This window comes from Microcaecilia unicolor, chromosome 6 (genome assembly GCF_901765095.1).
Source record: "Microcaecilia unicolor chromosome 6, aMicUni1.1, whole genome shotgun sequence".
NCBI classification, from domain to species: Eukaryota; Metazoa; Chordata; class Amphibia; order Gymnophiona; family Siphonopidae; genus Microcaecilia; species Microcaecilia unicolor.
In genome coordinates, this window is record NC_044036.1 from 126,324,990 (window position 1) to 126,341,880 (window position 16,891).

Here is a 16,891-nt window from a genome sequence, read left to right on the forward strand (position 1 = left end):
CATAAATCACAGCCTTTCCATAAGTCATGTACTGTATAACTGTTTAAGCAAAACATTATACTTTTTGCTTGCAAATCATAAATCAGACCGTCTTCAGTGCTGATTAGGTGAGATTTGAATTCAACTGAGGGATTAACACATTTAAATCATTTCATTTGCCTTATAAATTACAATGCTCTTTCCTAAGTGATGAAGAGTTTTTTTTGGCGATTGGAACAAGAGGTTTAGAGACAAGATTCTCAAGAACAAAACTCTGCTCTTCATTTAATACTCATACAAGAGAAATTTTTTAACAGTATGTGTAGATCTGAGAGACATTAACGCCCGGATTATATAAAGGCCGCGATGCAGAGATGCATGCACAACCTAATTGATTAATGAGTCAATTAACATTAATAATTTGTACTAAGCTTATGAGCAGATTGGATGTCTCCACCGTCAGCCGGCGTTTCGCAGTATCGTACTGCTGCCTCAGGGGGAAACAAACCTTTTTGCTGTGTGCTCCTCAATTCACTAGTGACTCTTTGAGCACAATTCAAAAAAAAAATCTAGGCACCACTTATATAATACTCTTAGTTGGAAATGTTTTCCATATGGATTTTGTTAGCCACTATATATAGAATCTCCCCTTTACATTTATACAAACCATAGATGTCATAAATGTTTGGACCTATATTTAAGCATGTGATGCTGGGTTTACACTCATATTCTGTAAAGACACTCGAGTGTCCAAAAGGGGCATTTTCAATATGACATCTAAGTCTGACTTTGGACGTTTTGCATAAAATGTACAAAACCCGAATAGGAAAGAAGGTCATTTTCAAAAAAGAAAAACGTTTTTTTTTTTTTTCCAAAATACTATTTTGAACAAGGTTTTGTGCTTTGGATGTTTTGGTTTTTGGTCCATTTTTGAAAAAAAAAAAAAAAAAGGAATAAATGCAAAATTGGGATGTAGGACGAGCCAGCACTTTTAGCAGACTGGTCCCCCAGACATCACAGGAGAGCAATGGGGCACTCTAGAGGGCACTTCATAAAAATGCTCCCAGATAAACATCTCACCTTTGCTCCCTTATCTTGACCCCTGAGTCCTCCAAAACCCACTGTCCCCCACTGTACACCACTACAATAGCCCTTATGGGTGAGGGGGGAACCTATATGTAGGTACAGCAGAATTTTGGTGACTTTGAGAGGGGTCACAGTTTCTACCACAAATGTAGAGGTAGTGACCCGAGTCCCCCACTCCATAGTGCACTTCACTGACCACTACACTACTCCAGGGACCTGCATGCTGCTCTAATAGACCTGGCTATAGCATCTGAGGCTGTCATAGATGTTGGTAAGTCATATTTTTATTTACATTTTGGAGGGGGTGGGAGGGGGTCAGTGACCATTGGAGGGGTATTGGGGGCTCATCCCCGATTCCCTCTAGTGGTCATCTGGTCATTTAGGGCGCCTTTTTGTGTGTTATTCGTTATAAAAACAGGTCTAGCTCAAAACGTCATTGTTTTTAGTTTAGTTTTGTTCCATTATGGCTGAAAAATGTCCAAGTTTTAAGAATGCCCAAATCCCACCCTTAATGTGCCCCTGACACACCCCTTAAGATTTGGACACACTTCAGACAAACAGCATAGAAAAACGTCTGAAAAACAGGTTTCGAAAATACTGATTTGAACGTTTTTGTGAGAAAACATCCAAATGCTGCTTTATGCCACTTTTTACATGTTTTTCTCTTTCGAAAATGAGCCCCCAAGTGTCCTTATGGAATAGGCTCACTACCCATGTTAATAGGCCACCTCCTTATTATGAAATTGCCTCCTATGTGCTCAGAGCACTATTTACTAAGCAACATTAGCTATTAATGGTGCCAAAAAAAATCAGCACTGAAAAAGCACTATTCTATAATCCATGCTTAAAGTTAAGCATGGTTTATAGAATAGCGCTTATGCCCAGGAATCGTGTCTAACTTTAGGTGCAGCCATTTGCACCAACGCGCCTACATCGGGTGCATATCCCCATTATTCTCTAACAATGTACATTAATTTGAAGAACACCCTCCCCATGTAATGCCCATGCCCCTCCCATTTCTGCACCCCTTTGTCCAATTGCATGTAGGCGTGGATCCAGCACCTAACTTTACATGCGTAAATGCCAATTAAATCTAATTGTTGGCGCTATTTGGCCCATTATTCAATTAAACTGCATGCACAATTTTTGTACCTTTTAAAGAATTAGGGGCTTAAAGTACCACAGTAATAGATAACACAACATTTAGGGGTATTTTTAGTAGAGCGCGCCGTAATATGGCCTATGCTGGTGTAGGCACATGTATTGGATACAAGCAGGTCCATTTTTCAGCACACCTGCAAAACAGCCTTTCTTTTGTGGCCGAAAATTTTGCGGCAAAATTTAAATGAGCGCACATCCATTTTGGTCCTGAGACCTTGCCACCACCTATTGACTTAGCAGTAACATAGTAGATGATGGCAGAAAAAGACCTGCACGGTCCATCTAGTCTGCCCAACAAGATAAACTCATATGTGCTACTTCTTGTGTATACCTTAGCTTGATTTTTATCTGCCATTTTCAGGACACAGATCGTAGAAGTCTTGCCCAGATCTAGCCCCACCACCCAAACACCAGCCCCACCTCCCAATCTCGGCTAAGCTTCTTAGGATCCATCCCTTCTGCACAGGATTCCTTTATGTTTATCCCACGCATGCTTGAATTCCGCTACCGTTTTCATCTCCACCACCTCCCGCGGGAGGGCATTCCAAGTATCTACCACTCTCTCCGTGATAAAATACTTCCTGACATTTTTCACGCGTTAACCAGGTGGTATTGTCAGTAAGCATACACTGCTGATTACCACCCAGTTAGCGCCTATATCCTGCTGCACGTTTTGGACGTGCATCAAAAATAGAATTACCGCTTTGGGCACGAGGTAGCTGGATGGTAGTTCTAATCTGATGCACATTAGTACTTAATATATGATAATTCTTGCATTACAGCTAATGGGGTGTAGGAAGAGAATGGGCAGGGACTGACTGTGCCTTACAGTAAATACACAGGTAGGTACTACACATTACAGTACAGTTAATGCTTCCTTAATAGGTGTAGTTAACTGCATCATGTTATGTGCAATGCATTTAATACATGGTAAAGAACTTTCCTCTGTGCTGATTGAGAAATTGTTGGGACTGCACCTGACATTTAACACAGAGGTTTTGAAGTTCCCACACACTAATTTTGGCACTTCATGGTAACTGCAAAATGTACTGCATTTTAGTAAACACACCTGTGACTTAGTAAATAGGCGTCACTGAGATTAATGGTGATCACATTAATTAAAGTGTGTTAACTTGCATTTACACATGTCAATGTAATTTGCACTTATACCAATAGAGGGCAAAGTTACTTGTCCAAGAAGCATCAGTGGAAGAAGTAAATTCAATATCTGGATTTTGTGGTTCTCGGTGTCCTGCGCTAACAACTAGTTCTCTCCTGCACCCTCTGATTCTCTCTCTTCTCAAGGTTAAGGGGAAAGATCCTCTAACCTGCACTGAGTCCCTTTTTTCACAGAGTAGGAATCCCCATTCTTTGTATTTCTCTCTCTTCCTGAGTCCTTTTTCTTTCTGATTTCATTCATTCACATTTTTTAAAAAAATCTATATTTTAGCAAAACCATACCATTTGGCCTGAAGAGTGCCTTGAAACCATGTACAGGCATTTAAGACATTCCAGACCACATGATATTAGACACAAGAAGTATGTTCCTGATTTTTTTCCCCTTTAATGCAAATATATCGTTTATCCATTTTTGAATTTATATGCCAGCTTCAAAAAGAAATAAAAAAATAACTATGTTAAAAAAACAAGTAGTCGGACATCATTTATCTGTGAGGTAAAACGTAAATAATTATGAGGAAGGATAGTACCCAACTAGGATAGAAGGTAACTGCTCTGAGAGCACCACAGAGTTTGGATTTCCTTAACACTTGCAATGACTTCTGTGTAAGCCTCTATATCATTCAACTAAATAATTGGTACTTACAATCTAAAACTTAGATCAGTCCTTGTCAGTGTAACAATAAACAGAGCAAGCATTGAATGAGTTAGTTGAAAAAGTTTTATTTAGAAGGAAATGTTGTTCTTGGTTCTCCATCAGCAAGTGCTGGCAATATTTGAGGAAGTCCAACAGAACTTCCCCCCCTCCCCAATGAAATACAGAACAAAAAAATGTCAGTTCTAAAAAGACCTTCAGGGGGAGATTCTATATATGGCACCTAAACAATCAGTATCAAAATCAGTGTCGACTAAACATGTTTTATAATTGGCACCTAGATTTAGGTGCAGTATATAGAATAGGTTTAGTTGATATTTCAGCGCCTAAAACTATGCGCATCCATTTATACTAATGAAAATGTGGCATAAATCCCAGCATTACGCACACTGGATCATATTCTATAACTAGGCACGGAAATTTTGGAATGCCCATGACATGCCCATTTCCCTGCCCATAATCACGCCCATTTCCCTACACGTATTAGAAGTTTGGTACACAGCATTACAGAATATGCTTAGTGTGTTGTGCGCGCCTAAATTCTTATCAGTGCCAATTAGTGCTCATTAGCTTGTTAAGTGACATGCATTGATATAGAATCCACCCCGATTTTGGCGCAGATGTCTAGGTGTGCTTTATAGGGGGGTTAGTGTTTAAGTAGCCATCAGAAGTGACAACAATGGAAAGTAACTCCAGTCTTTTCATCTCCCTCCTTTGTCCTTTAATTAGCAGTAATTCAAGTCACTGATTCTCTCTGGAGCATACTAAAGTAATATATACAATGTGTTGAGTCTCATCAATAGCGAAGGCAGATCACCTTCCCAAAAATTTACCTAAAGGTGTAGTTCCTCAGTGTAAAAAGTTTTGCAAGGATGTATTCCATCACTGGCAGAGATCATAATGTATTTATATTTGTTTTTCTTCACACAGAATGTGTTTCCTAATGTTTAAATATAAAACCTGCATTTTGTGTTTATGGAGCACATACTGAGGACAAGAACCAGGAATCTGACAAAGATTATATATTCAGTCCAGAACTGTTAGCTCTCCAATTAGAAGGATTAACATGTTTTTCAATGTAATTTCCAAAATGACATAGTTATTTCAGTAGATACTGTTAAAAAATGAATTTTGCTCATTTATCATCATGTACAGTCTCACTTTTTTGGAGCCATTCTCTTTTGACCTGCCTGTATTAACATTTGCTTGCAATACTGATGACATAGTAGATTTTGATGGACTATCAGGTATGTTTAAGGGTGCTGCAGTTCCCTTTTGAAACAGGAAAAGACTTCTGAAGAAAACTGCATCTGATCCATCTCATGCACTGCTGTTTGGCTAAACTAATAATCACATTTGCAGCCAGTCCATGAACCAAACTGGGCACGGAACTGTGCCTCTGTATCCGAAGTGGAGAAAGCAACAGAAATCATAAGAGTGGGATGGGGCAAGAGACAATGAGTTAAGTAATAACATGCAAGCCATGTGTCAGCTCTTACCTCTTTATATGCAGCATATCTAAGGCTTCAACAGCTCAAGAGAGAGAGAGATTCCTGACTTCCAAGAATAGTTTAGACCCCCTTTTCTACACTTTGCTGTGTTACATTATCCTACATAGAATATAGTTCATACCTCTGTTGGTTATGATTGGCTTCTATGTTTGTGAGGTCTAAGCTAGAGTCTGAAGCAGCCTGTTACAAATTCGTTAACCCCTTCTGATCATATCTCTCTCTCTCTCTCTCATAGTAAATGCATGTAGCACCAGTCTCAACCTGTGTTCTCACTGCAAGCTACAGAACAGTCCATTACAAGAAAATGAGGGCATGGGATTGGGATCTCAGACTCAGCAGAGGATGTAACAGCAGCAGTGTCCAGTACCTATGGGAGTGTGCTTAGGGGCACCTCCTACTGGTGTCTGACTGTCAAATTTGAAACAAAAGAAGAAAACATCTTGGAGCACAACTAATCTGTTATATTTGAACATGTGAAGATGATAAAGGCTTAAGTGATCAGGTGATGACAATTCACATGTGGAAGCTTCTAGTAAGCTGTTTCAGCCTTACTGTACAAATTCACGGATATTGAAACAATGGCCCAGTTTAACACCAGTATCTCTAAGTACATATAAGTACATAAGTATTGCCATACTGGGACAGACCAAAGGTCCATCAAGCCCAACATCCTGTTTCCAACAGTGGCCAATCCAGGTCAGAAATACCTGGCAAGATCCCCAAAAAGTACAAAACATTTTATGCTGCTGATCCCAGAAATAAGCAGTGGATTTTCCCCAAGTCCATTTTAATAACAGTCTATGGGCTTTTCCTTTAGGAAGCCGTCCAAACCTTTTTTAAACTCCGCTAAGCTAACTGTCTTTACCACATTCTCTGGCAATGAATTCCAGAGTTTAATTTATGGTACTAACAACCAGTAAAAAGAAATGAATTCTATCTAGATGAACTTAAGATCTAAGAGTTATACTTGGATTTGATTAGGTTGCATTTCAAAATTCATGCTCAAGGCCCGTTACAATCAGGTACACAGGTTATGTATCTTTCCATGTAGACTTACAATCCAAGTTATGTGTGAGGTAATGAAAGATGACATGACTTGGTCACAAGAAGTGTCAGTACGAGAAGCAAGATTTGAACTCCGGATTCCCTGGTTCTCAGTCTACTTAGAAATGGAGTCACCCCAAAATCCAGTGATGTTATTTCCCTGCTCTGTGAACAGTCACATCATTCACTGAGAATGGATTTGCTATGCTTGCTAACTGGTGAATACCTCAATTAACTTCAGATATAACAGGAGTCTACTGTACTGCAGGGTTCCCATGCCATTAAGCTAGTATTAACTGCAGTAAATTATTTGGCATGCTGCTATATCTAGCTACCTTCAATATGTTAATTCAGCAAAGTAACTGAAACCTAAGTTGTTCCATCCTCAGATCACCAGGCTACTTTATGAACAATGTTGATTTTATTCCTAAGACAGTCTGACATTTGCTCCACCAATGCCAAGTTGTAAAAGCCAGGGGACCAAACATAAATTAACCATCCACAATTGTTTTAATATTCAAAACACAGAACAGCAACAGATTATTTCCCTGTTTGGTGTCGGGGTGTTAGTTAAATCCCAACATAATAGCAACATTTTTTTTCCACTTGGCAAAGAAAACAAAGCAACACAAAGTTACAAAACAGCTGCAGCCCTCAGATACCATACAGTACACTCTGAAAACCTTTTATCTGCAAAACACAGATTTCCCTAGCAGACAGACTATGAGCTATAAGAGCAAGAGACAAGAACATTAAGCAATACAACTTACTTTTGCTAGATGGAGGGAATAGGTATTTGCTTGATGTAACTTACTATTGCAAAAATTAATTCAGTGTAGTGCTATTGAGCAGGAAGTTTTGGAAAGAATGTTAAATTACCTGTTCACCAAGAGTGTAATGTATGGATGTCATTGCTCCTGTAGGCTATGTAAAGGAGTAAAGCTCCTGCTGGTTAACAGTTTAATGATTAAGCACAATTAATGCTCCAGAGGAAAAAGAGGCAGGAATTTGGACTGAAAGGATAGTAAAGCTGGAGAAGGTCCAGCTGCAGAAGACAGACTGCTAACTTTTTTGGCACCTGCTACTCAGGCCGGAGGGAATTTTTAATTATAACACATCACTCAGTACTTAATAAGAGGATGGACTCCCAGTACGACGAAGAAATCCTGTCTAGAATCTGATTCTTGCTAAATTCCATACGCACCGCTATGAGAATGTGAAGTTAAAGCAACGAGTTACACAACTACTCTCTTCAGCAACGGGTATACACCTAGGTACACAGACATATCCGGTATTCCAGAATATGAAAAGCTAAAATAAGCTGTACTCCCGTCTCCCTCCCTTCCCAGCAAAAAATGTCTCTTCCACTTTAAAATTATTTTGCGCTTGAAGAACCTACATAACCTTCTGGACTGGCATGCTAAACGAAAAAATAGGCATGAATTATATTGCCCAAAGAATGGACATATGTTTAACTTTAATTAGAAACCTAAGAAAACAGAATTTTGACTACACCCTCCTTGCCTTACAGCTAGTATAAAGTACTGTCTCTGACACACCCTCACCCACCCCAGTCTTCAATCTGAACATGCCCTGCTATCAGTGAATGCCAGCAGAAAAACTGCTGGTCTACCACACACGATTATTCTATTCCACTTTTCCTATGTTTATGTACTCACTAAGTCATAGAAAACTTAAAATAATTACACACATTTAAACCTATTCTTCTGCAGAATTCTAGTGCTCCCTATGAATTGCTGATTGACTAACCCACATCTACGTTAATTAGCTTGCAAATACCAACCCTTCTCTCCTACATAGTGTAAAATTAATTGGTTCACAATATGAGAACGCCTGACCTGAACAGCAATAAGAGAATAAGAAACACTAATGAACTTTTCTAAACCTGGAATAATCTCAAGGGAGCAAACCACAGTAGGCGTTTTAATTCACTGACCATAAATCATTTGACCATGTGTTATAAGAATACAGTTTTTTAATTGGGAAAACTTAACCCATTTGTCCCCCCCCCCCCCCCCCATACAAAAGAAACCTCCTTAGTGGCAAGATGTAATAGTAAAGGTTAGAAAATCCAATGGATAAATTAATCAGTGTATATGCAGGGATGTGGGAGAATGGTAGTGCTTGATAAACCTTGATTCCACAGCTGTGACCGGCATATTAATGGGTTTAGCTAAGTGGACAGCTTCTCCTTGGTTCAGTAGTAATTTAAAAATTAAACATCTATAAGATCAAAATTCACATATATAGTATATTCCTATACTAATCTAAAAGCCCCCTTTACTGAAGATAGTATAAAGAAACTGTTGGTTACTGTAGGATCTCCTCCTTATAAATATTATTATTATTATAATTAGCACCTACAGAATAAGCACTTACCGGTTAGAATTTCAGAAAGCGAAGTCATGTCACTGCTCTGCAAGACATATCCAGAATTCCGCTATAAATTTCATGACCATCACATTTCAAGCCTGAGTTGCAAACGGCATGGCTGGACTTCAGAATTCATCAGCAACTCCTTGTCGCACAGCACCAAAGTACAACACCCCGGTTGCAAGGAGAAAAACCACTATGACAAACTATATATATATATATATTTAAAAATACAACAAAACAAAAAGAGGCAAAGTACGAATACAATGAAGGACAAGTAGCTTGGTGAAGATCCTCAGGCAAAATGACAAAATAATTAGGAGACAGTAAAGCAGTGAGGAAAGAAGGGTAGTGCTGAGAAAGACTGCGGGGGCCAACCCCCGACTCCAATGAAGAGCAGGAAGGGGTGACAGAGAAATCTGCAGGGAGAAGTGAGATAATGCTTCTAAGCTGGGGGAGAAAAGTGAGAAGTAGTTACCTACATCAGCTGTAATGATTCGGGGAGCTGGAGAAAATCCAATGAGAGTTCAAGAGGCTGTGGGGACACAGGAGAGGCAGTGGGCAGCTACGAAGACCCCCCACAGAGGTCACTAAATTAGAGAATGCTATTAAAACCTATTGCAAAATAAACAGGGATATGTGAGGATGACCAAATTTAAAAAATCATATGCATAAACGATGAAATTATAATCAACACAAAACCCACAGCTGCAAAATGTAATTCTTTCTGATGTTTTAAGAATCCTGTTTCTCTTAGTCCTCAGCAAGTCTTAGCACAGATTGAACAGCTCTGGAGACGGAGCGTCCCTTAGAATGGAGGTTGGAAAATATATCCAAGTTCGCAAACCCCCTAAAAGGGGCTCCTATGGATGCTTTCAGGTGCTGTGTGACTTCTGCATTCCCTGGCTCACAAGCCTTCCTCTTTTCCCTGTGAGCTTTTAAAACTTAGCCCCTTTTTTTCAAGAAGAGTGTTGAACCTTCTGCTCCAGTGGGGCAAGGGGAATAGCCAGGAAGGTAGTGGTGATGGGCAGAGGGCATTTACAGCTTTGGGTAATAATGTATCTGAGCATTTCTGCAGAGTTAGAGAGACCAAGTTTAATGTCCAGCAAGCAACAAATTGTTTTGAAATGGTATGGATTATTCTGGGATCAGGACCTAGCCATAAATAAGCAGCCCTGAAAATTCAAGGTTGGAAACAGCCTGGTGATCACTGAGCCTATGAAGGGTAAACATCTGGCATTTTGGGTTGTATTTAAAAAAAGAATCGGGTTGAGGCATTTTTTAAGGAGCTGATTTAGGGAGCTTTTCGACCTTAGATGGATTTTACAAGCATCACCACAAACAAAAGCTTGTGAAGGAGATCAGCTGTGCCTGTGAGAACTAGACCAACCAAGCAGAGACAGGACCTGAAGTGCCCGCTTAGGGGGGTTTCAGATCTTGGATACATTTTGCAGTCCGCACACTGAGCAAAACACCTGAGGTCTGAGCTTTCACTAAGTGAATCCTGGACAAACATATTTACTTTCACACAAGAGAATCCATAACCTTACAGAAGGGGCCAAGAGTTATTCAAAGATTGGTCCTGAAAAATGTGCTTAAATCATACAGGGCATAGTCACCCTACACTCTCATTTTACAATGTTCACTGGTTCTGGAAGTCTGTCTTATCCACTAGATCATTAAGGATATTTCCAGCCAAAACTTTTCTGTTGGTTTTTGGAACTTGTTGAAATTTCCACAGTTCTCAGGTTTGGCACATTCTGTTCAATTCATGCAAATTGTCCACATGTTCATTAATTAATGGATTTAATACACAATAAGGAGCCTATTTACTAAAGTGTGTTAATGAATTAAATAATGCCTGCTGGCCCAGGAACTCAGCTAGCAGGAGATTGGTGGGAAGAGTGGCTGGAGGCGGGACATTAGGGCCCCCTTAAATGGATGGCCCCCTCCATGCTCATGATCCTCAGAGGCTGCCTTTTGTTGGCCTGGAGTCAGTAATAGAAGCTGAAGGGGCGGAAATGCCAGGTGGATGTTTCCCTCTATGTCAGTGACTCCTTGAATGATGGTGACTGCTCAGAGCAGGTGGGTGTGCTGGAGTAGGTTCCTCTGTTGCTCCTTGGTCTAAGGAGTTTGCTATATCTGCCATTGCAGCTGATGCTGAACTGGGCTCAGGGAGGAAGTGTAGAGGGAAGGTTTCTTCTTCCAGGCTTGCTAAACACAGGGTGGGGGCAGGGTTAATGGAGCCTGGAGGGTCTCCCACTGGGTTCACTGTCCCTTCTGATGTGGCTGGGGTGGGCACAGAGCAGGGGCCAGGTACAGGGGGCTTCTATTTTGGTGACCTCTATTCCTTCTCCTACTGCTTCTGCTGAGTTTCTCCTGGGGAAGCAGGCTGCTGGCACCTTGTAGTACAGGAAGGTTTGCCTTCCAGGCTCTCCGCTACTGCTTGGGCATGGGGGGGGGGAGTTTTGGGGTGACTCCTGATAACAATAGTGAGTCCCCTGCCCCACTAGTACGAGTTGGTCCCCTAAGAGGAGGAGTGGCCTAGTGGTTAGAGCACTGGTCTTGAAATCCAGAGGTGGCCGGTTCAAATCCCACTGCTGCTCCTTGTGATCTTGGGCAAGTCACAACCCTCCATTGCTTAGATACAAACATAGATTGTGAGCCTTCCTGGGACAGAAAAATATCCAATGTACCTGAATGTAACTCACCTTGAGCTACTACTGAGAAAGGTGTGAGCAAAATCCCAAATAAATAAATACTAGGAGTGGGTCCCCTGCCGATTGGGGTCCATGTTCTTTGGGCCTGTAGCAGTCTGACTATTGATCCCCGTGGGTGGCACCTGTTCCCCCCACATACAATAAAAATCTCCTTAGTGGCAAGATGTAATAGTAAAGGTTAGAAAATCCAATGGATAAATTAATGGGTGTATATATGCAGGGATGTGGTGGGAGAATGGTAGTGCTTGATAAGCCTTGATTCCATAGCTGTGACTGGCATATTAATAGGCTTAGCCAAGTGGACAGCTTCTCCTTGGTCCAGTAGTAATTTAAAAATTAAACATATATAAGATCAAACTCACATATATAGTATATTCCTATACTAATCTAAAAGCCCCCTTTACTGAAGATAGTATAAAGAAACTGTTGTTTACTGTAGGGTCTCCTCCTTATAAATATTATCATCATTATTATTATTTTAATTAGCACTTACCGGTTAGAATTTCAGAAAGCGAGGTCATGTCACTGCTCTGCAAGACATATCCAGAATTCCGCTATAAATTTCATGACCATCACATTTCAAGTCTGAGTAGCAAACGGCATGGCTGGACTTCAGAATTCATCAGCAACTCCTTGTCGCACAGCACCAAAGTACAACACCCCGGTTGCAAGGAGAAAAACCACTATGACAAACAAAATATATATATATTAAAAAATAAAAACAAAAAAAAAGTCACACAAAAAAAAAAAAGAGACAAAGTACGAAAACAATGAAGGACAGGTAGGTTGGTGAAGATCCTCAGGCAAAATGACAAAATAATTAGGAGACGGTAAATCAGTGAGGAAAGAAGGGTAGTGCTAAGAAAGACTGCGCGGGGCGGGGGGCAACCCCCGTATTCAAAGACGAGCAGGAAGGGATGACAGAGAAATCTGCACGGAGAAGTGAGACGATACTTCTAAGCTCAGGGAGATAAGTGAGAACTAGATACGTACATCAGCTGTAATGATTCGGGGAGCTGGAGAAAATCCAATGAGCGTTCAAGAGGCTGTGGAGACACAGGAGAGGCAGGGGACAACTACGAAGACCCCCACGGAGCTCAAGGGCCCCTACTTCCTCTACAGATGTCTGGATCGCTGTCAACAAATCCGATGTTCCCCCCACCCAGAAGCCTTCAGAACTTCACTGGGGAAAGGAGCCAGATCCTCCCCCGGTTGTATGCATTCTCCTCTTTCAGTTATTTGCAGGCGCCGATCCGTGAGATGGACTGCAGAAACGGGCAGGAAGAAATGAAAGGGCTCCAGCACTTGTGCAAATGATATGGAATGGGAGGTTGCGTCTTTGCAGGCAGACAGGATTCTCTGATACGCAAGGCAGTACGTTCTGCTTTGCTCTACAGGTCCAGGCTTCAGTTCTCGCTGAAGAAATACTTAGGCAAGGAAGGAGGCGAAGCGCTGGGCTCTGGATTTTTGAATAAAATGTTTCCTATACTTGTGAGATTTTCCTGTGCTGAAGATCTGAAAGCACACTGCCTCACAGAAAAACACAGTTTACAGTCACACACCTGATCACTGGCATTCAAAGCTTATTGTTAGGTACTAATGATAATGTCATGAATCTAAAACTATAGCTTGGATCCTATCCATAAAGTACGACAGCAATGTTCACTAAATTAGAGAATGCTATTAAAACCTATTACAAAATAAATAGGGATATGTGTAGATGACCAAATTTTAAAAAAAATGATATACATAAACGACAAAACTATGATCAAAACAAACCCCACAGTTGCAAAATGTAATTCTTTCTGATGTTTTATGTATCCTGTTTCTCCAAGTCTTCAGCATGTCTTAGCACAGATTGAACAGCTCTGGCGACAGAGCTTCCCTTAGTATGGTGCTTGAAAAATATATCCAAGTTCGCAAACCCCCTAAAGGGGGCTCCTAGGGATGCTTTCAGGTGCTGTGTGACTCCTGCATCCATTCCCCAGGTTAGCTCTTTTCCCCCGTGAGCTTTTAAAATGTAGCCCTTTTTATCAAAATGTGGTGACAGTGTTGAACCTTCTACTCCAGTGGGGCAAGGGGAATAGCCAGGAACGTGTAGGTGATGGACAGAGGGCATTTACAGCTTTGGGTAATAATGTATCGGAGTGCTTCTGCAGATTTAGAGAGACCAAGCTTAACATTCAGCAAGCAACGAATTGTTTTGAAATGGTATGGATTATTCTGGGATCAGACCCAGCCATAAATAAGTAGCCCTGAGAATTCAAGTTTGGAAACAGCCTGGTGATCACTGAGCCTATGAAGAGTAAACATCTGACATTTTGGGTTGTATTTTAAAAAAGAATTGGATATCTGTGCCTGATCTCTCAATAAAATTCTTCTTCTAATTAAAAAAAAAAAAGAATCGGGTTGAGGCATTTTTTTAAGGAGCTGATTTAGGGAGCTTTTAGACCTTAGATGGATTTTACAAGCATCACCACAAAGAAAAGCTTGTGAACAAAATCAGCTGTGCCTGTGAGAACCAGACCAGACAAGCAGAGGCAGGACCTGAAGTGCCCCCTTAGGGGGGTTTCAGATCTTGGATACATTTTGCAGTCCTCAAACTGAGCAAAATACCTGAGGTCTGAGCATTCACTAAGTGTATCCTAGACAAACATATTCACACAAGAGAGTCTGTAACCTTACAGAAGGGGCCAAGAGTTATTCAAAGATTGGTCCTGAAAATATACTTGCATCCAGGGCAGGTCTTAGCTAATGCGGGGCCCTGTGCAGACCAGTTCGCTGCCCCCCCCCCCCCGCTCAGCCCCGCCCCTTGATGACAAGATATGTTTTAAACATTTTCTTTTATTTCACATAAAGACAAATCAAGCAAAACCTGTATACAAAAACTAATTCAAACATGAACAATGCTATACTAGGAAACCTTTGGGTTTAAAAAGTAAAACCATGTGCACCTAAGCACTAGATAAATGAATTAAAATGAGTCCGCTTAATATGTAATACTTGATAGCAATATTGAAACAGTGATTGAATATTCAGATAGCAAGCAGCCTGAGCCAACCGATTTATTTTCCACTGAACATAATTAACTTTGTATGAGCTTGGCTGTTAATAGTGTGCTGAACTGGACAATACTGGCACATTTAGCCACACCCTTTTACCAGCCATGGCACATATAAACAGTAAACATTGAAAGCATTACACCAGTACAGGATAAGAAAAATAACTTGTTTTTTTTTTTTTCATTATAAATAATTTCTGTAAGCTGTTACAGCTCCAGAATACCCAAAATGACACAAACCAAATTAGCATACAGACTCTGCATGCAGCACAATACCAGAAAAACAGAACATTGCTATACATTGCAAAAATAAGACAGCAGATGTAAATTCTCAAATAGGCCATATTCCAAACATTAAAATGAAAATAAAATGATTTTTTTTCTACCTTTGTTGTCTTGTGACTTTGTTTTTCTGATCATGTTGGTCCCAGTCTCTGATTCTGCTGCTCTCTATCTGCTCCCTTAACTCCACTTCCAGGGCTTCCTTTCCATTTCTTTACTTTCCTCCTTTCTTCTTCAGCCCTACATCATAGGTAAAAGCTGGGTCCTCCGCGGACTTGACTGGAGGAGGTATAGAGTGGATCCAGCTTTTGCCTATTTTCTCCAGCCATGTGCAGTTTTTCTCCTCTTTTCCCTTTCTTTCATCTCCATCAATATACATCTCCTTCCTCTCTCTTCCCTCTCCTCAATCCATGTCCAGCATTTCTCCTCTCCTCCTCTCCATCCATGTTCATCTCACTTTATCTCACATCCTCTCTCTTCCCTCCTCTCCATCCATATCAAGCATTTCAACTCTCCCCTCTCCTCCATCTGTGTCCCCCTCTATCCATGTGCATCTCATTCCTGTCTTTCCTCATTTCCATCCATGTCCAGCATTTCTCCTGCCCTCCCCTCCATCCATCCATAACAGCTTTCCTCTCTCCCCTGCCCTCCCTTCCCATCTATATCCAGTGATTCTCCTTTACCCCCTGCCCTCCCCTCTCATCCACATCCAGTGATTCTCCTCTGTCCCCTGCCCTCCCATCCCATCTATGTCCAGTGATTCTCCTCTGCCCTCCCCTCCATGTCCAGTGACTCGCCCACCCCAGCTCCCAACTTAACTTACACCCCTTTTCAGCCCCAGCCTTCAGTTTTCCTCAGCTGCTTTCCTTCCAGCCACCCTGTTTAAAAAGTCGCAGCAGCGGCAGCGAAAAAGCAGGCTCACCTCTAGCCTTTAAGTCTTTTCTCTCTCAGCGTGCACTGTGCAGCCTTTGCGGAAACCAGAAACAGGAAATTGCATCATAGAAAGGTGGCACAGTGCACGCTGAGAGAGAAGGGAAGGCTTAAAGGTTAGAGGAGAGCCTGCTTTTTCGCTGCCGCTGCTCCAACTTTTTAAATGCAGGGCGGCTGAAAGGAAAGCAGCTGAGGATCAATGGCAAGGAACGACAGGAAGATCCGTGGGGCCCCTGAAGGCGTGAGGCCCTGTGCAACCACTCCTTTCGCCCCTGCTTAAGACCGGCCCTGCTTACATCATACAGGGCATAGTCACCCTACACTCTCATTTTACAATGTTCACTTGTTCTCAAAGTCTATCTTGTCCACTAGGTTATTAAGGGTATTTCCAGCCAAAACCTTTTAGTTTTTGGAATTTGTTGAAACTTCCTCAGTTCTCAGGTTTGGCACATTCTGTTCAATTCATGCAAATTTTCTACATGTTCATTAATTTGTAAGTTATTTTGCATTAAATGGATTTAATTACACAATAAGGAGCCAATTTACTAAAGTGAGTTAAGCAATTAGTGCATGACCACACTGAAGTAAAGAACAAGCCTGAGAGGCTGTCTCTGGGCCCAGTTAAACAAGGGCTGGGCCTGTGAAAGTGGGCTCCAGCAGAAGACAGTCAGCCTGGGGGGGGGGGGGGGGGGCAGGAGATGTGTGTGTCAGGCAGGTCAGGGCAGTGCAGTGCACTGAAGAGATTTAAATAATGCCTGTCGGTCTGGGAACTCTACTAGCTGGAGATTGGTGGGAAGAATGATTGGTGGCGGGACATTAGGGCCCCTTATAAGGATGGCCCCCTCCGAGCCTCAAGGCATTCCTGATCCTCGCAGGCGTTTTTTTGTCG

General features: G+C 41.4%; 1 protein-coding gene across 1 annotated transcript in view; it reads right to left on the reverse strand.

Annotated features, from left to right (window-relative positions):
- Positions 1-9,563, reverse strand: part of BRINP3 (BMP/retinoic acid inducible neural specific 3) — a 505,009-nt gene extending 495,446 nt beyond the window's left edge. The window contains exons 1-2 of the mRNA XM_030207490.1: positions 9,492-9,563; positions 9,016-9,154 (exon numbers count right to left, since the gene is read on the reverse strand). The gene's annotated coding sequence lies outside the window, so the exon portion shown is untranslated. The remainder of the gene's footprint in view (positions 1-9,015; positions 9,155-9,491) is intronic.
- Positions 9,564-16,891: the final 7,328 nt, after the last annotated feature.